Here is an 18565-nt window from a genome sequence, read left to right as displayed (position 1 = left end):
CTAGAACAGCGGCATTTTTTAATCCTCACACAAGGATATGTTTTATTGATTTCAGAGAGAAAGAAAAGGAGAGAAAGAAAGAGGGAAGAGAGAGAGAAACATCCATCAGTTGCCTCCAGTATGCACCTCAACTAAGGATCAAACATGCAACCCAGGTATGTACCCTGGCAGGGAAATAAACCCACAACCTTTTGGTGTATGGCATGATGCTCCAACCAACTGAGCCACCTGGCCAGGGCTAGAACAGTGGTTTTTAAACTTTACTTTCACAAGTAGTATCACCTAAAGCACTTGTAAGAAAAAATATATAAAAAATTACATTTCATCTTGTGCTTTTTCCAATTCTGATTCAATATAGTCAATATAGAAAGGGGCCCAGGAATCATCAGTTTAAATCAAGTTCCCCTCAAAACACACACACACACACACACACACACACACACACACACACACACACGAATGTAATGACCCTTCAGAGCCACAGGAAGAAAGTTGTATATCGCCCCTCTGTTGGGATGCCACATTTACTATATGGATGTTTCCAAAGATGTTCTGTATCAGATTTTATTATCTTAGGCTAGAATTTATTTTTACTCCAAACTGTAGGAGTGAATCATTGAACCCTCTTCTAAATTATGCATTTTCAGGTTATTTTGACCCCTAAAGCTATGAGCTTATATATATATATATATATATATATATATATATATATATATATATATATATATTCAAGGTGAATTTTCAGACTCAGAATTGAAAGAAAAAATAGTTTTTGCCTGCTGATTTTGAAGAATATCAGCTGATGTAAAATAAAGCAATAAAAATACTCATGGAAACTAAGGACAATGCCAAACAAATTCATATTACAATTAAAATTTTGATTTGTTCAACATAAGATAACAAAATGTGTTATTTTATAATATATAATTTTTACTCATAAAAGAAAAACTGTTGTAATGATCCTGATGTGGATATTTTCCAGACAAACAACAAATTGTCCTATACCATTAACATCTTGGTAACAAAGAACTTTCCAACCACATCTCTCATGCACTCTATCTCAAGTGGAACTTGCTACCACAGTCCCTTTAGCCTGCCCTGGTTCCATGTGCTTTCTTCCTTTCTCACTTCTGTTTCCTCACCTTAGCATGGTTGAAATATGATTATTCTTTAAGACCCAGCAACACTGCTATCTACCCCATTATATCTCCTATATCCCTTCAGCAAAAAACAGCCAATCCTCCCAACTTCCTCTGGCACTTTCTGTCTGCTCTGACATGAGTAATTAGGTTTATCTCTAACTATAATTACCTTAATTCACAAATACTGATTTTTTACAATAAAGTCAGAGACAAAGACTTATCTTTGTATTGTCTATAGTACCTAGACCAGGCAAATATTCCAATGTTTGTAGTAAATGAATCAGTGAAGACAGAAAGCATACTAAAATACTTCAGTAACTGGCAGCTTCTCTAACTGGATATAAGAGGGGACATAATAAGAAAATATTCTTTAAAAACATCATAATAAGAACAAATAAATATTTGAATTGTTTTAAACAAATTATCTCAAGCTCAACACTATTGACCTTTTGGGGCAAATAATTCGTTGGTAAGGGGAATATCCTCTGCATTTTAAGATGTTTAGCAAGTATTCTGGGCTTTTATTCACTAGATACCATTCACAGCTGGTTTTCCCTCAGTTGTGACACCCAAAAAAATGTCTTCAGACATTGTCAAATGACCCCTCGGCTGACAAAAGCACCCCTGGTTGAGAACAACTATTTTAAAGTGAAACTATTTTCTTGGACTACACAAGAAAAAGCCAGAGAATGCTAACAGAGAATAAAGAAAAAGGCCCAGATATAATGGAAAAACTCTAATAGGAAGAATAACATCTGTGACATAGGAAAAGAATACAGTGCAGTCTCACATTTATAGGGAGGAAAGAAAAGATGACATAAAACTTGATGAGCAACTGTATGGTTTTCAATTGGGAAAAAAGGTAGATGCCAAAAACCCATACCTGAAAATCATATCTTTGAACAAGTTTTTAAATATTTGCTTAAGTTTTGAGAATTTAGGAAGAAATAGGTCATCACTAGGATTATACATGGGCCCATTAAGATCAAATTGTGCCATACAGACCTCATAACTTTTATGATCATAAATTGGAAAATTCTGAATTATATTGCAAGAAATTAGATAAAATCTAGCACAATACCCTTTTAAAAGGTGTTGGGGCAGAAACTGAATGGCCATACTCCTGGAAAAAAAACCCCAGTCTTTCTTTAGGAATAAGTATGCAGCCAATAAACTAAGAAAACTTTCCATCTCCATAACTGTGTAACTGAAAGGACTATATAATATTCAGGTCAAGCTTTCTCTTCTCATTGATGAAACTCATGGGAAAGAGTTCTCAGTAGAGCAGTCTGATGATCGTAGAGAAATGGAAACCCATTCAGCAAAAGGACATACCACAGGAAGCTAAAACCAGGGATACAGATTTACTACTTGACTGAAAGCTTCAAGAGGACAGAAATAACACCTGATTAGCTATTATTTATCACGCACATAGTAGCTCCATAATTACTACTGAAAGAATGACTGTCATCAATCTAATTTAATTCTATTTATCTGTGAAGGTAAAACAGTGGCCTTCAACTGGAGGAGCCAGGAGGCTCAACTATACTTATTACTCAGCTGCAAGTTTGAAACCCATAAGACAAGTTGAGAAGGGGCTTTCTGGCTGCTACTGCTATTGAGGTTACTTGTGTATGAGCCACTGTTATCTTCCAAAGATGCTAACTTGGTGCTCTCCCAGCAGTGAGAATGTACTAAACATGATTTGCTCCTCCCACACATGCTACAACCTAACTGTGGAAAGAAGGGTTGACTGTCCTTCCTTCTTTGATATTGAAGAGAGGAAGACTCAAGAACAAACATCCATAACTAAACAGTGCAGTCTGTAGCACTCTCTGAGGGTCATGTTTAGGTGTCCTCACATTTCAGGCAGAGGAAGGGGGTGGGAAGCCTAGGATGACAATCAATATAAAATACAGTTTCATGATAAGAAATGCTGTCAATATGGTAATGACTTGTTTAAACATTTATTAAATCACTTCACAACAAATAGTAACACATGAAGTGTTATCCTCACATTTCACAGCGACATCACTACTAAAGCAGAAGAAAATGCTAGCCAAACTGTTTTAAAATCATCAATATATTATTCAGTTAATATTGAGTGGTTTAATTATTCTTGCCTGTTTACAAGCAACCTTTTTACAAACAAATTTAGCAACCTAATGCCATCATGGATGTATTATTATTGCTGAGAAGATCAATGTCTAAAATCAGGAAATCCATATTAGTGTATCCACAACACAATAATTTTTAAGTTCTCTTTTCAGGCCTTCTCTATTTTAGTGTGATTTTCAATGATCATGGATTATAACAAATGTTTTATTGATAACAGAATTACAATTTTAAAAGTGTAATTTAAAAATGATGTGAATTTCAAATTCAATCAGATGTTTCTGTTTTCGTTTTTCAACGTTTACTCCAAAGAACAGTAATGAAGGAAAGAATATGTTAAAAACACACTCTTATAGATCATCTCTAAAATGCTCACTATTCTCCAGATAGATAGATGATAAATAGATAGATAGATAGATATTTTTCACATAGAATATTGCTGAATTGGCTTGTTTATAGGTCAAAGAAAATTTCTGTTAATGTAACCTTGTATGTTTATTTATTACCATTGTATGTTTATTTATTACCTGAGTAATTTATATTTGTATTCATTGAGATGTACAATAGGCTATAATGTTTAATGGTTTAAGAAACAAATTGGCCATAATATTAAATGGTTTAAGAAAATCATCAAAGACTGAAGAGGTAGTTCAAGGCTCATGTGGCAGTTCCACATAACTGGAGACCCAAAATCCTTCTTTAATGTTACTTCACCACCCATTGCCTGCCTTCGGTTGAAGATTGGAAGATGGCTCACCACCATGGCTACAGGGTCCTCAATTTAAGCTTGGAAAAGTTGGCGGGGGAAGGGGGGATGGCATGTAAAACAGAGCCTGCCCTTTTGTTAAAGGCACTATTAAGAAATTGTCCACATAACATACCTTTGGCCAGACCTTGGTCACTGAGCCACTCTAAACTACAAGATAATTGGAAACTTTTGCCTTGATTTTGAATAGTAACATGCCAACCAATAATTTGTAGATTCTATCACTAAAGAAAAGGAGAAATAGATATTAGGGACATATGCAAGTCTCTGCCAGACTTTGAACAATTTTTAGTATTTAAATGAAGTTCAGTCTTACTGTTCTTGGAAGAAGCAGAAAATGCCTTGTCTTTTATTAGCCAAAACACCTGATCCCAAACAATGGAACAGCAGTCCACCCCAGGAGATATTAAATTGGCTTCTGTTTTAATTATCTGACAGATTATTCTCAGACCAGCACATTCTGATCTCAAATCCAGAAACGTCTGACTGAAAAAAATCTGGGTGTCATGGAAGCCTGAATTCTGTGCCCACTATTCATGCTGCACAGAAATGAGAGCAAGCTATAATAGGACACATGATTTTATGTTGAAGATAATTCAGGAGGAGAGAACTTCCTCTCTTTTGCCTGATAGATCATGAACCACACAGACTGAGAACAAGAGAGGTGATATAAATGATCAAAGAACCTACCACTTTCTTTGGACTCTGAGTTTGTGATAAGCTGAAGCCCGTGTACCTAATTAGTGGCAGATGGAATGGCATCTATGTAGTCTGATTCTCAGTTGGGTGTTTTCCCCATCGTACCAAAGTGCCTCCAAATGGCAACCTGTATCAATAAAAACACAATGAGAATGCTCAGGTTATTATATTGATAATCCAAAAAATCCCGTCGGGGGAGGAGAGTCGAGAGTAAAAATCCAGTGAATAGTAAAGAGGCTTATATAATTTATGAGAACAGGATTCTTATATGTTTTGTCTACACTATCCCTGTCATATATTAGGCACTAAAAAAATCTGTGGAATTAATGAATAGATTTGTTTCATACAACCACCAGTCTCTACCTCAAGCTCAAATTTTGCAGACTCTGTGAGACAGCTCTTGATGGACCAGAGGCAGCAGAGTGCAAAAGCAAAGTACTTGAGGGTGGCCTCCCAATCAGGCCCCAGTAGCCAGAGTACAGCTGGGCCCCCTTCTCCATTGGAGCAGAGTGGACCCCTCTAATCACAAGCACACACCAAGCATTCAGAGTTTTCTCCCAGAAACATGTCCCTTGAACGTCTAAAGATGTTTTATTTTCCCTGCTGCCTTCTTCTCCCAATCTTTTCAATTTCTCTTTAGAAACAATAATCAGCTTGGTCCTTCTCCTCACTTACCACACCCAGAAGATTTAAAAAATAGAAAATTTTCTTAAAATAATGAGTAATTCAACACTGAAAAATTCTCTGGTAATTCAGTATGACCAACAGTCCTCTGATCATATGTTGCATCCTACCAACCCAACTGTAAAATTCCCAGTTCACCAGAGAAGCTTGGGATGGACTAGAAAAAGCAAATTGTCAAAGCATTGTGGAGCTACCTCTATTCCAGAAAGAAAAATGAAAGAGATGAGGGCAAAATAGAAAAAGACAAGTAACATGCATTGATGGTGCTGCTATAATAATAGTAACTCAAAACTGTTGAGTATTTTGCAGTTAAGACAATTCCATGGTACACATAATCAAATTGAGGCTCAATATTCCTAAGTGGATTGTTCAATATCATGCAATTTATACATTTTACAGCATGGAACCAGACTGAAGTCCTTTGAAGTCCAAAAATGTCATGTTCTTGTCAATACACCATGCTACCTTTTAACAGATTAACATGAATTCTGAAATAATAAAAGAGCCTTATATCTTCTGTGGATGCACTGAAAGAAACAGTTGTTTAAAACCGTGGTATTGTTGCCTAGTAATTTATCACCTGATAGATGTTACAGTAATTTAATAAGAATAATATGCTAAAGTTCATGAATAGCTACTTTTTCTATGGCTTAGAGCTGATACACCTGTCACCGTCACTCACTCACTTGTATTTTAACACATTTTTGGGGGGTGAATACAAAAATGGCTATCACTTTCAGGCAAGCATTCGCACAGAACTTTGCCTCCATCAGTGAGAGTGCACCATAAAGGTAGGATAGCAATTTTTCATGTGTTATGTGAGAACTTCTGGGTCAAAATAAGGAATCTGTAAACTACTTTCTTTCTTTCTTTCTTTCTTTCTTTCTTTCTTTCTTTCTTTCTTTCTTTCTTTCTTTCTTTCTTTCTTTTCTCTCTCTCTCTCTCTCTCTCTCTCTCTCTCTCTCTCTCTCTCTCTCTCTCCCTCTCTCTCTCTCTTCTACTGACCACAAGCAGCACAAGCTACAATGCAAATTTATAAATCCATACCATTACATAAATTGAATATGTGGGACCAAAGATAATTATGTTTGTATACAAATGCCAGCATATTGCCTTCAGTTAGGTCTATAAGTATGACTAAAGGAGTATGGAAAACTGGAACACAATTCAAAGCACAGAGATCACCTAACATCAGTTAGAACGAATGCTATTTCTCTAAGATCCTCTAGGTCAGGGGTCCTCAAACTACGGCCCGCGGGCCACATGCAAATACAAATATTGTATTTGTTCCCATTTTGTTTTTTTACTTCAAAATAAGATATGTGCAGTGTGCACAGGAATTTGTTCATAGGTTTTTTTTTAAACTATAGTCTGGCCCTCCAATGGTCTGAGGGACAGTGAACTGGCCCCCTGTTTAAAAAGTTTGAGGACCACTGCTCTAGGTCTACATCAGGTCATTTTAATTGATTGCTCATCATACCAGTGTTTTGTGCACACATTCAATACTAGTTACTGATCTTGTATTTATTCATTGCATTTTTGTCTTTTCTCCAACTGTAAACACTCCCTGAGGGCAGGAAATGTTTTAATCATTTTTATACATCCATAAAATCCAGGTGCTCATAAAATGTCTACTTAATAAAAATGGGTGATTGGGATTGGAAAGTAGAACCTATGTTTAAAAAAAAAAACAAACGGTGGGAATTCCTTAACCTGAGGTGTGACCAGAATAAGAGTATTTAATGAATGATAGTAAGGCGGATCAGATAGTGATAAAAAAAAACTATCTAGAATGTGCTAGTTCATGTGAGGCTTCATAGGACTCTGGCTTTTACTCTGAATCTCATGGAAAACTGCTGGAAGATTTTGTACAGAGGATTCAAATGGCTGTTATGTTGTGAATGCTTTGTAGGGGGACAAAGGGAGAGAGAGAGAGAGAGAGAGAGAGAGAGAGAGCTCTCGCTTAGGTTATAGCAATAATCCAGGCAAGAGATTATGTTGACTGTGATAAGATTGTTACTCATGAAGGATGTAAGAGGTGATCAAATTCTGGTTTAACAATATATCTAAAGTATAGTCAATAGGTCTCCATATAAGTTGGTTTCTATATGTGTAAGGGGGGAAAAAAAGCAAAGATGAATGCAAAATTTTTGTCTAAAAGAGTAAGAAGGATGGAGTTTAAGCCTTTAGCCTGCATCACATTGCTGAGGGAGGGAGTACAAAGAAGCAAAGAGTTATAATGTAGGAGATCAAGCACTCTGATATTTAGAAGTGGCCAGAGATGTAGAAACAGAACCAAGGAAGAATGCTGTTGTTAAAATCATGTGAAGAAATTATTTTAAGAAGGAAGAAGGAAGGCTTCAGTGATTCATTTTTTTAAAAAGTGTCTCACAAACAATGATGATCAAGGATCAACAATTTAGCAAAATGGTAAACACTGGTAAACTTAAGAGATACATGTAGTAGAGAAATTAGTTTAAAAGCCTGTTGTTATGGGGATAAAAGAGAACAGAGAAGAGGACCTAGACATAGTGGGTATCAACAACTGTCTTGAAAGGTTATGCTTTAAAAGAAAGCAGAGAAATGGAGAAGAAACTAGAGAGGGACATGAAATTACAAAATGACTTTTTTAATAGACTTTTTGTTTATAAATCCTCACTCGAGGATATGTTTTTATTGATTTTAGAGAAAAGGGGTGGGGAGAAACATCAATTGGTTGCCTCCCACATGCACCCCGACCTGGGATTGAACAACAACCTAGGTATGTGCCCTGACAGGGACTTGAACCCTCAATTTTTTTGGCGTATGGAAAGTGCTCCAACCAACCGAGGCACCCAGCCAGGACAGACCTCATTTTTTAAAACAGTTTTAGACTCAGAGCAAAATTAAGCAGAAGGTACAGAGATTTCTCATTTACTTCCAACCACCACATATACATATGCTCCCTCATTATCAACATTTCCCACCAGAGGGGTATATTGTCACAAATGATGGACCTACACTGACACATTATTATCACGTAATGTCCACAGTTTATATTAGGGTTCACTCTTGGTGTTGTGCATTCTATGAATTTGGACAAATGTATAACGATGTGTATCTATCATTATAGTATCATACAGAGTAGTTTCACTGCCTAAAGAACCCTCTGCACTCTGCCTATTTATCTCTCTCTCTCTCTTAACCTCTGGCAAGCAATGGTTTTTTGCAGTCTCCACTGTTTTGTCATTTCCAGAAGGTAAAATAGTTGAAATCATACACTATATTACCTTTTCAGAATGGCTTCTTTCACCTAGTAATATACTTTTTTTAAGTTTCCTCCAAGTCTTTTCATGACTTGATACCTCATTTATTTTTGGCACTGAATAATATTACATTGTTTGACTGCAGCACAGTTTATTTAGCCATTTACCTACTGAAGGGCATCTTGATTGCTTCCAAGTTTTGGCTACTGTGAATAAAGATACTATAAACATCCATGTGCAGGTTTTTGTGTGGACATAAGTTTTCGATTCCTTTGGGTAAATAGCAAGGAGTATGATTGCTCGATCATATGTTAAGAGTATATTTAGTTTTGTAAGAAACCACCAAGCTGTCTTCCAAAGTGGCTGTACCATTTTGCATTCCCACCAGCAACGAATGAGACTTCCTGTAGTTGCACATCCTCACTGGCTTTTGGTATTGTCAGTGCTTTGGATTTTGATCATTTTAATAGGTGTGTTGTGGGACCTAGTTGTTTTAATTTCCATTTCCCTGATAACATATGATATGGGGAATCTATTCACATGTTTATTTGCCATTTGTATATCTTCTTTGGTGAAGTGACTGTCAAGACCTGTGGCCCATTTTTAAATTGGATAGTTTGTTTTCTTACTGTTGAGTTTTGAAAGTTCTTTGTATATTTTGGATAACAGTTTTTTATCAGATGTGTCCTTTGAAAATATTTTCTCCTACTCTGTGAGTTCTCATCTCATTGTGTTGAAACTGTCTTTCTCAGAAGAGAAGTTTTAAATTTTAATAAAGTCCAGATTATCAATTCTTTCTTTCATGCCCTGTGCCTTTAATATTGCATCTAAAATGTCATCATCAAACCCAAGATCATCTGGATTTTTTCCTGTGCTATCCTTTAGGAGTTTGATAGTTTTGTGCTTTACACTTATGTCTGTGATCTATTTTGAGTTAATTTTTGCAAAGGGTGTATGTCCACTCCCACACTCCTCACAAAGCCTCCCTCACTTTACGCAGAAATAGACACCTAATACTCATATGACACTATAAAGTAACAAGCAGTTACTGAGTTCAATTTCTTTCAGCCCCAAAAGTATTTCCTGTGGATCTTTTGACTCTTCTCAAGCCAACAGCCCAGTTTGCCTGAACGACACTTCAGTAGAGGAGTTATCCTGCAGCAATCAGGCCGCTGAAAAGGGCTGACAGTTGTAACTGGAAGTTACCAAAAACGGTATTAAAATTATATAGAGCTACAAATATCAACAGTCTTGTAAGTTTTTGAAATATCCTTTGAAACTATTTCATAACTGGAATGGCTAAATTAGACAATCATCATAGGAAAATTAAGTCACCAAAAATAATATGATAATAAACCGTTAGAACACACAGCGGCTCTATATAAATGATATTAAGCTAATGGGAGAAGTGTAAAAGTCTCAACTAGATCACCATTCAGTCTGGAATAAATAAAACTCTGACAGAACAAATTAAGGAGTGAACGATTTAATACCATAATTAGTAGTGAGAGATGTAAAAATTAGTGATTATTGAAGAAACCATATGTTTAATGTATTAACTGTAGCTATTAAAACTATATTACATTATTTTGTCATATTATGTAATGAGTGATATTTTTTTCAGAGTATAAACTACTTCCTGGGAGGGAGATTAGGTTTTTGGGAAGCCTCATTATTTAGGCTACAGTTAACTTACATTAGTTTTATATTATGGTTTGCACACTGGGAGATCTTACTCACTTTCAAATATATATATCTATATATATATATATGTATATATATATATATATATATATATATATATATATATATATAATACAAATATATACTTAAAAAATTATATATATGTATATATATATGTTTATTGACTTTAAAGAGAGAAATATCAAAGAGAGAGAGAAACATTGATTGGTTTCCTCCTGTAGGCACCCCGACCTGGGATGGAACCCACAACCTGGATATGTGCCCTGACTGGGATTTGAACAGATGACCTTTTGGTGCATGACAATACTCCATCAACTGAGCATCAGCCAGGGAAGATCTGATTCACTTTTTAAAATAGGTTTTTAAGTCCTGGCCAGTGTTTTGTAGTGGTTAGAGCATCGTTCCGCATACCGAAAAGTCGAGGGTTCAATTCTGGTCAAGGGCATGTATGTAGGTTGCAGGTTCAATTCCTGGTCCCAGTCAGGGCACATGCAGGATGCAACCAATCAATATGTCTCTAACATCAACGTTTCTCTTTCTTTGTCTCTTCCCCTCCCTTCTATTCTCTCTAAAAATCAATGAAAAAAGTATCTTTGGGTGAGAATTTTTAAAAAATAGGTTTTTAAAAGAGCTTGATAAGGTGTCAAAAACAATATTTAGCCACTGATAATTCCAGTTACTGAATAAATCTGGAGCTCTATGCTTATGAGGTCATGTGAGATATTTAGGAGATAGATTTGAAAAAGTTACAGTGTCCCTCACAGATATGGGAATCCTCTGCCAGTCAAGGCTTACACCCATTCAGAGATCCTCAGAATACTAGGTCAATTCTAGAATATTTCAAGGAATACCAGTATTTGCTGGACAAACCAAGTCTATTCATGGCAATGGAAATCCTTGAAAAAAAAAACAACTAAAAGGAAGGCCCACCTAAATTACTCAGGGTTTTTATAACCTTTCGTATCTTTTTTTTAAATATATTTTTATTGATTTCAGAGAGGAAGGGAGAAGGAGAGAAAGAGAGAAACATCAATGATGATAGAGAATCACTGATTGGCTGCCTCCTGCACACCCCCTACTGGGGATTGAGCCCACAACCTGGGCATGTGCCCTTGACCAGAATCAAACCCAGGACCCCCTCAGTCCGCAGGCTGACGCTCTATATCCACTGAGCCAAACTGGTGAGGGCATAACCTTTCATATCTTAATACAGGAATATTCTTATGCATTCATTCATTAATTCCTCCTAAAATATTAAATACACACACTGTAGAATGCATTTAAAGGCCTTATATTTTATTAGGGGAGAGACTATAGACCCAAAAATGTATAAATACTTTATCAGTTGATAACTCAATTTTCACTCCTTTTCAGGTTTAACTGATTTGAAATAATGGATGAAGTCAGACTAAGCTTTGAACAGAGAAAATTTATCCTAAAATGCCACTAGACTTTTTTATGGGGATACATTAAAGATAAAGTTTATGGTACAAAACCAGCAACAGTCAATGAATTAAAAGTGCACAAATACTGAACGAAATGATTCTTGGTGTTTGTGATTACATTGCTTTGGGTTATCAGCAGTGCCTGGACCTTCACATTCTGGTCATTCTGGTTTGAAAACAGGCACTAACAAAAAAAATTATTCATTTCTGTAGATTCTTTGAAATTTTGAAAAATTTATGAAAATATATACATTTATAAATAAAACTAACTCAAAGCTGGGTAAAGTACTATAATAAATTCACAAGGAGCAACAAAATGTTATTGGGACCAAAATCTCCTTCATAAAGCCAGGGAAGCGCTTTCTGAGGAGGTAATCTTAGCAACAATGTGGGTTGATAAACATGGTGGGAAAGAATGTTCCAGGCAGAGCATGGTCAAAAGAATTTCCTGTAGCAGAGTAAAATTTGGCACATTTGGGAAACAGAAGTCCATCATAGGGGAAATATATTGGGTAGGGGAGTACCTGTCTACCTCCTCTCTCTCTCTCTCTCTCTCTCTCTCTCTCTCTCTCTCTCTCTCACACACACACACACACACACACACACACACACACACACACTGTAATTGTCCTGAAATACACAGCAAGAAACTGAAGTATTCAGAATCATAGCCTTATTGAGGCTAATTTGAATACCATACATTTCTCCTATTATAAATGTCAGCTCAATGATTTTTAATAAATATATCCAATTGTGCAACCATTACAACCAACCAGTTTAGAACTTTTCATCACCTCACTAAGTTGCCTCACGTCCTTAGCAGTCAATCTTCACACCTATCTCCAGCCCCACCCAACTAGTGATCTGCATTTTTTTTTAGATTTTCTTTTTCTAGAAATTTCATATAAATTCAATTATACTACATTTTGTAATATACATTGTAAATATCCAACATAATCATGTAATCTTTGTGTTAGACTTCTTAGCATAATGTGTGTGAGGTTCCTCTTTGTTTCATGTATCAATAACAGTTTGTTACTTTCAGTTTCTGAATTGTATTTAATTGTGTGGATATAGCACATTTTCTTTATTCATTTACCAGTTGATAGACATTTGGATTGTTTCTAATTTAGGGCTATTATGCATAATGCTGCTAAAAACACTGATGGACAAGTGTTTATATGAACAGGTTTTGGGTAGATACCTAGGAGTAAAATTGGTTGGTCACATGGTGACTCTATGATTAATGTTTTTAAGACGGTGCCACATTGTTTGAGTCATATATTTTTTATTTTTTGCTCATAGACCAGCTTTTTAGGATAATAATGATTATGAGAGAGCCTAGTGGAATACTTGATGGGATTTCTACCATACTAATGCCTTTCAAATCTGACACTATAACATCACAATGAACCTAGATATGAAAACAGCAGCTATTGCCATTTACAGAAGAGAAAGTTCAAGAGAGTGAGAACAAGGTGGCCAACATATGAAAGGTTCATGTGGACTTTATCTAATTAATCACATTTAATGAATATCACAGCTTATCACATGAATACAGGGACTGTCATAGAAAAAAATATTCTAATTATTGGGCCAAGGTGTATACAAATCTATCCAGGTTGGAAATGTGCTTTGCACTAGCCAGAAATATGTATCCACCATGAGGTCAAAAATAGTAGACCAGATTATCTGGTCTACTAATAAGAATTTTTTCCATAATATTAAGTTAGTTCTTTCTGCCCATCATCTACATCTGAAAAAGGGACTTTGCCATGGTATCTTCTGACCTTGGAAATTTAAAAGTTAAATGGAAAAACTGACGAAGACAATGTGCAGTGAGTCTTTATGAGGCAGAGACATGCACAACGCAGAAACAAAAAGAAACTAAAAATATCGGATGTTGTTATAAAGGAAAGCAGAGCCAACAGCAATTTGTCTCTGCTTCTTTCCCATCTGTGTGGCTCCTTCACTTAAACAGACAATGTAGTCAAACCTGACTTGCTTTTAAAAAGTTGTGGCTTAACTAGGAGCTACACTGGAATGTCTAGATAAAGACATCTTTACATAAATACTGTATATGTATCTATGTTTCACACATATGCTTTCTATATGTATTTTTGTACACACACCCTGAGTCCCCATTTTCAGGTAATATATTAGCCCATGAGAAACATCTAAAGGGAAGCCTTTCAGGGTTGGGAGAAATGTTCTTTCTCCTGAACTTGACTCTCTCACGAGATTAGCTACAGAGCAAGAGTCATTTCCCTGCTCTTGGGTCAGTAAAGAAAGTCCTTATAGTCAAGACTACATGAAATAAACTGAGTCCTTATTTAAATATCCCTGGGCAGACAGTAGACATATGTACTGTGGTCCTTGTCCTTCAGATTGGGGACTAAGAGGCTAAGTGATTTGTCCAACATTATTAAGTGCTTCCCATGAGGAGTCAAACATGACATCAGATAGCCTTTTCTTCGGACAAGTGCTCCTACCAGCTGACCACTCTAGCTATAAACATTTGCCCTGGCTGTATTTTCCCGCTCCTGGATGATTGTCTGCCTGTCAATAAGATGACAGAAGCACTAAGCCAAAATATCCTTCTGTGGGCATAGCTGCCTCTTCATGGCAGAGCCAATTTGGATTCCATCCATTAGCAGGGATGTCCCAGAAGCCGCCAATTTTAGTTCAGCTTCTTTAAAACTCTGTATTGTAAACAAACAGTAGGGTTTTCCACGGAAAGGAGAATAATGAGATAAAGAATGCAGAAGCGAGTGTGTAGGTGAGGCTACCACCTACTTCACCAGAGGAATTAGAAATTAAAAGAATGACCTGGAAACCTTCAGGGACTCTACTGCTAATGGTCCAGATCTTTTCATTTTTTTCAAGTCCATAAACTGCATGAAGTTCTTCTCTCCTTTTCTTCCCTATGCTTTTAAATTTCCATTTTATTGCTTGGGGTTTTTTCCTTTTTTCTTAGTCTCTCTTGATATTTGAAATAATAGGTCAAAATTGGACATGTCTAGTAGGTGGTTGCTGGTTCATTGGTAAGGATTAGTTGCTGTAATTGCCTGGCTTGAAGAGCATTCATATGATTCATGGATTTCACAAACAAATCTCCCTAAATGTTCTTTAAAAATCATAATTAATTACATTTAACAGAATTTAGGGCAGGTCCAGACATATCCTGTCCATGGCTCTCTGCCTTCTAGAATCAGCACAACTTTGATATGCATGTCTCACACGTTATATTGTTCTGGCAATGTGATGGGGTCAAAAGAGCAAGGAGTTTAGAGTCAGATGGCCAAGCTAAGATTTAAAGCCTACATTACCTACTACTTTACTGAAGGTCCTAAGGCAATAGCCTTGAGTTTTGGTTCCTCTTACTATAATGGGAATTATAATAATTACTTCACAGGGTTGGTGTAAAAACAAAATGACTGCCTGTACCCAATACAATAGCTATTATAGTTGTTTGTTGTATTATTATTAATAAGTTATTAGTTTGCTGTGGATCAAAATGAATGTGAAATTTCTGATAACCAGCTCAAAGTATGGATATGATAAAAAAAATCATTTCAATTTGATGGCAGTATGGTACCTGTGGTCAATAATGCCACCTTTTCTTAAAATGTAATGCATTGAGCACTATCAATTATAACGTAAAATTATAAGTAACCCAATACTATCCTTTAATTGAAAAAATATAAAATGACCAAAAATCCACAATGAATTCAGGATCACTTTTAAATATATATGTATCTTATTGATCACTGCAGAATTCACATGCATTTAGAAAAAAAATACATAATAATTTTCCTGTTAGAGATATTTATTCAGATTACCACAAAAATACTCGGTACACACACGGATTGGTGGGTCCCATCCAATAACTCCATCTCTCCTCAGGTTCCTTGGCACACAGGCTGGGAATCACCAATGTTGGTTAAGGTCAAAACAGACAGGGGAATCTGACGCCTACTAGCTCTGCTTGCTAAGTGGAAATGCTAACCTGCTCTTTCCCAGGATTTTAGAACAGCATTTGAGAATATTTCACAAGATAAATGGAAATGGGATAAACATAAGGCCTTAAGGAAAATATACTTCTGGTGCATTTATTAAGCATTTGGATCTGATGCATGACACCTGCTTAAAACTCAAAGAATTATCACAGGCTTTGCCGAGGGAGAAAAGACAAGAATTATGACTGCACACAGGCTCATACTTTAGCAAGTCAGTGTTTTAAAATCAATGAAAAACAATCCAGTGATTGTGTTTGCTTCAAAGAGAAAGCAATGCAAGATGACATACAGTATTTCAAGCTGTTCAAATTACTGATGGCAGAGTGGCAAGATATATATCCATTAAAACCAAATAGTTGTTTCAAAGTATGTTGGCCAACAGAGATAAATAGTGTCTCTCTGAAGCAAATAGAAATCTTTTTCCTCAGTATGCTGGACCCTATAATGCTTTCAACCCCAAGTACTTCTTGCTTATTGGAGGAATTTTCATTTTGCACCTTTATTCAGAATTTCTCAAATTAGCCCACCAAAATCATTTTCTACCTCAACAAAGAAGCATTTGCAGTAGGTATCAAGTAATGCATATTTCCATAATAGGCTCTCTGATGGTCTCATTCATATTGATAAATTGATCATTTCAAATGAGTTAAACATGAATGAGTAAAATGTTTGAATGCCAAGGCTACCCTCACAGGAGTATTACATCATCAATACTACTGCCTGGCTAGAAATTAATGGTCCATGTCTAAGAGCATTATTATTATATATATATATAAAAGCCCAGCGACCAAAATAGCAGAAGGACCAGAACGACTGGTGGCTATGATGCACACTGTGGCACCAACCAGTCTGATCCGGGCCCCAATCAGCCCCTCCCCCTGCCAGCCCAGCCCCCAATCGGCTGCCAACCACCCATGCCCCCCCAACTATCTGTGCCCCCCCATGCCAGCCCCACCCCCAATCAGCCCCCATAGGGACGGGCTGGCCGGACCCCACCCATGTACAAATTTGTGCACTGGGCCTCTAGTTTGAGAGAAAGAGATACATGCAAGTTATCTTTCTTTCTTGATTTTTCTCTCATCAGCATTTTCATTAATAAACTTTTTATAAAAAAGATTACTTGCATCCTCCTGATCAATGAAAATGATCTCTCCTTTGTCTGCTTAGAAAGTCCATGGTTGCTTATGTGAGACCACACAATATTGACCAATCGACAGCCTATACCAATTCTAGGTATTCAAAACTTACATAGATTTCTTCTATACAAAGGTTTTGTTTAAATGGTGTTTTAAAAATGACCTTAGTATTATCGCAAGCTCTGTTCCTCCCAACTGCTTACAGTTACTTCTCATAAGGCAGAGCTTTAAAAAAAAGAGAAATATGGAAAAAATTACTCTTTTTAATCCCTCCTACAATACTCCTCTCAAAAAGTTGACCATGATAATAAGTCCAGAATCCAGACTTCCATTTTCATTAGGACCCTGGAAAAATGTAAGAGATACTCATGAATTATGTTTGATGAAGACACCAAAAAGAGAAGAGTAGTATTTGTTGAAGGCCAGAATGTAGCACATTTTTTTATTAAAAGTTAAAAGTATATGAATAAAGGGATAATTGCTGGTTCAGAATATTTATAAAGAAAACTACATAGGATAATGAAAGATGTAAAAATTACCAATCTTCATACTGGACAATGATATAAATATCTATAGGTCTTAGCAGACAAATTGATCATTAGGAGGCAACATATTATTACACTTCAAACAACAATGTGGTATATTTTTAAAAATCTGAACATTTTAGATTTTGAATTGGTCAGGAAATACAAATATGGTTTTTAATTTACAAACTGCAATTTGTGATAAGATCCTGGAGTCATTTCATAGAATAATAACCAAAAGTATTAAAATTTGGACAATAGAAAAATATATATTTCATATTCTAGTATCAAATTTAGTAATAATTCTGAGGTACCTAAGTGTTCTCTATGGATTGTCTATTTTTTCATTTTCACAATCTATGTTAATATTGATCTTCATTTATGCTGAAGGAAATAGACCTAGAACATACCTAAACTAGGAATTACATTCAGATATGCCTAACATCAAAGTCTGTGATGCTAAGTACTACATAGCACATTACACTGTGAAACCTTGTTTTTACCTCTAGACCTGCATCTCCTTAAGTGTTCCCCATAATAATAAAGAAACCATCACCCTTGAATTAGTCAAGCCTTAGCCCTAACTATTACTTATGACCCACATTTTTACTCACACTTCACAGTGAAACCATCAGCAAGCCCTGCCAAGCTCCCTTTTAAATTTTTCTCTGTGTTTCCACCTTCACCATCCTATCCTGAATCATCATTTTCTCTCACCTGGAAAAATCAATCTCCTAACTAGTCTTCCTGCTTCTATTCTACTATAACACACAACAGAGTTGTTAATATTTTAAATTGTAAGTCAGATTTAGCTCAAAATGCTACCTATTGTGCTTAGTATAAAATCTTACCAGGATATCAAAATCCTACATGACCTCGTCCCTCCTTCTCTCCCCAACCTCATTCTCTAGACTCCTTTTCGAGGCGAGCCAGACATAACATTCTAAGTTCATCCCCATCTGTATAGACCTTGCATTTGCTCTTACCTCTCCCTGGACCTACTCTCCCTCTTTGCCAAGGATGGCCCTGCCCTAAATTCAGATCTCAGTTTAGATGTCACCTCCTCCAGGAAATGCCTTTCCTGAC

The 18565-nt window shown here is 36.1% G+C and overlaps 1 long non-coding RNA gene across 1 annotated transcript in view; it reads right to left on the bottom strand.

Annotated features, from left to right (window-relative positions):
• LOC102435673 overlaps positions 1-18565 on the bottom strand; it is a 175544-nt gene that overhangs the window by 138759 nt on the left and 18220 nt on the right. Inside the window, exon 2 of the long non-coding RNA XR_002828349.1 lies at positions 4714-4849. This is a non-coding gene — a long non-coding RNA (uncharacterized LOC102435673). The remainder of the gene's footprint in view (positions 1-4713; positions 4850-18565) is intronic.

The sequence above is a fragment of the Myotis lucifugus genome, unplaced genomic scaffold, assembly GCF_000147115.1.
Source record: "Myotis lucifugus unplaced genomic scaffold, Myoluc2.0 scaffold_0, whole genome shotgun sequence".
Lineage (NCBI taxonomy): Eukaryota > Metazoa > Chordata > Mammalia > Chiroptera > Vespertilionidae > Myotis > Myotis lucifugus.
This window is presented reverse-complemented; position numbering and strand designations above follow the sequence as displayed.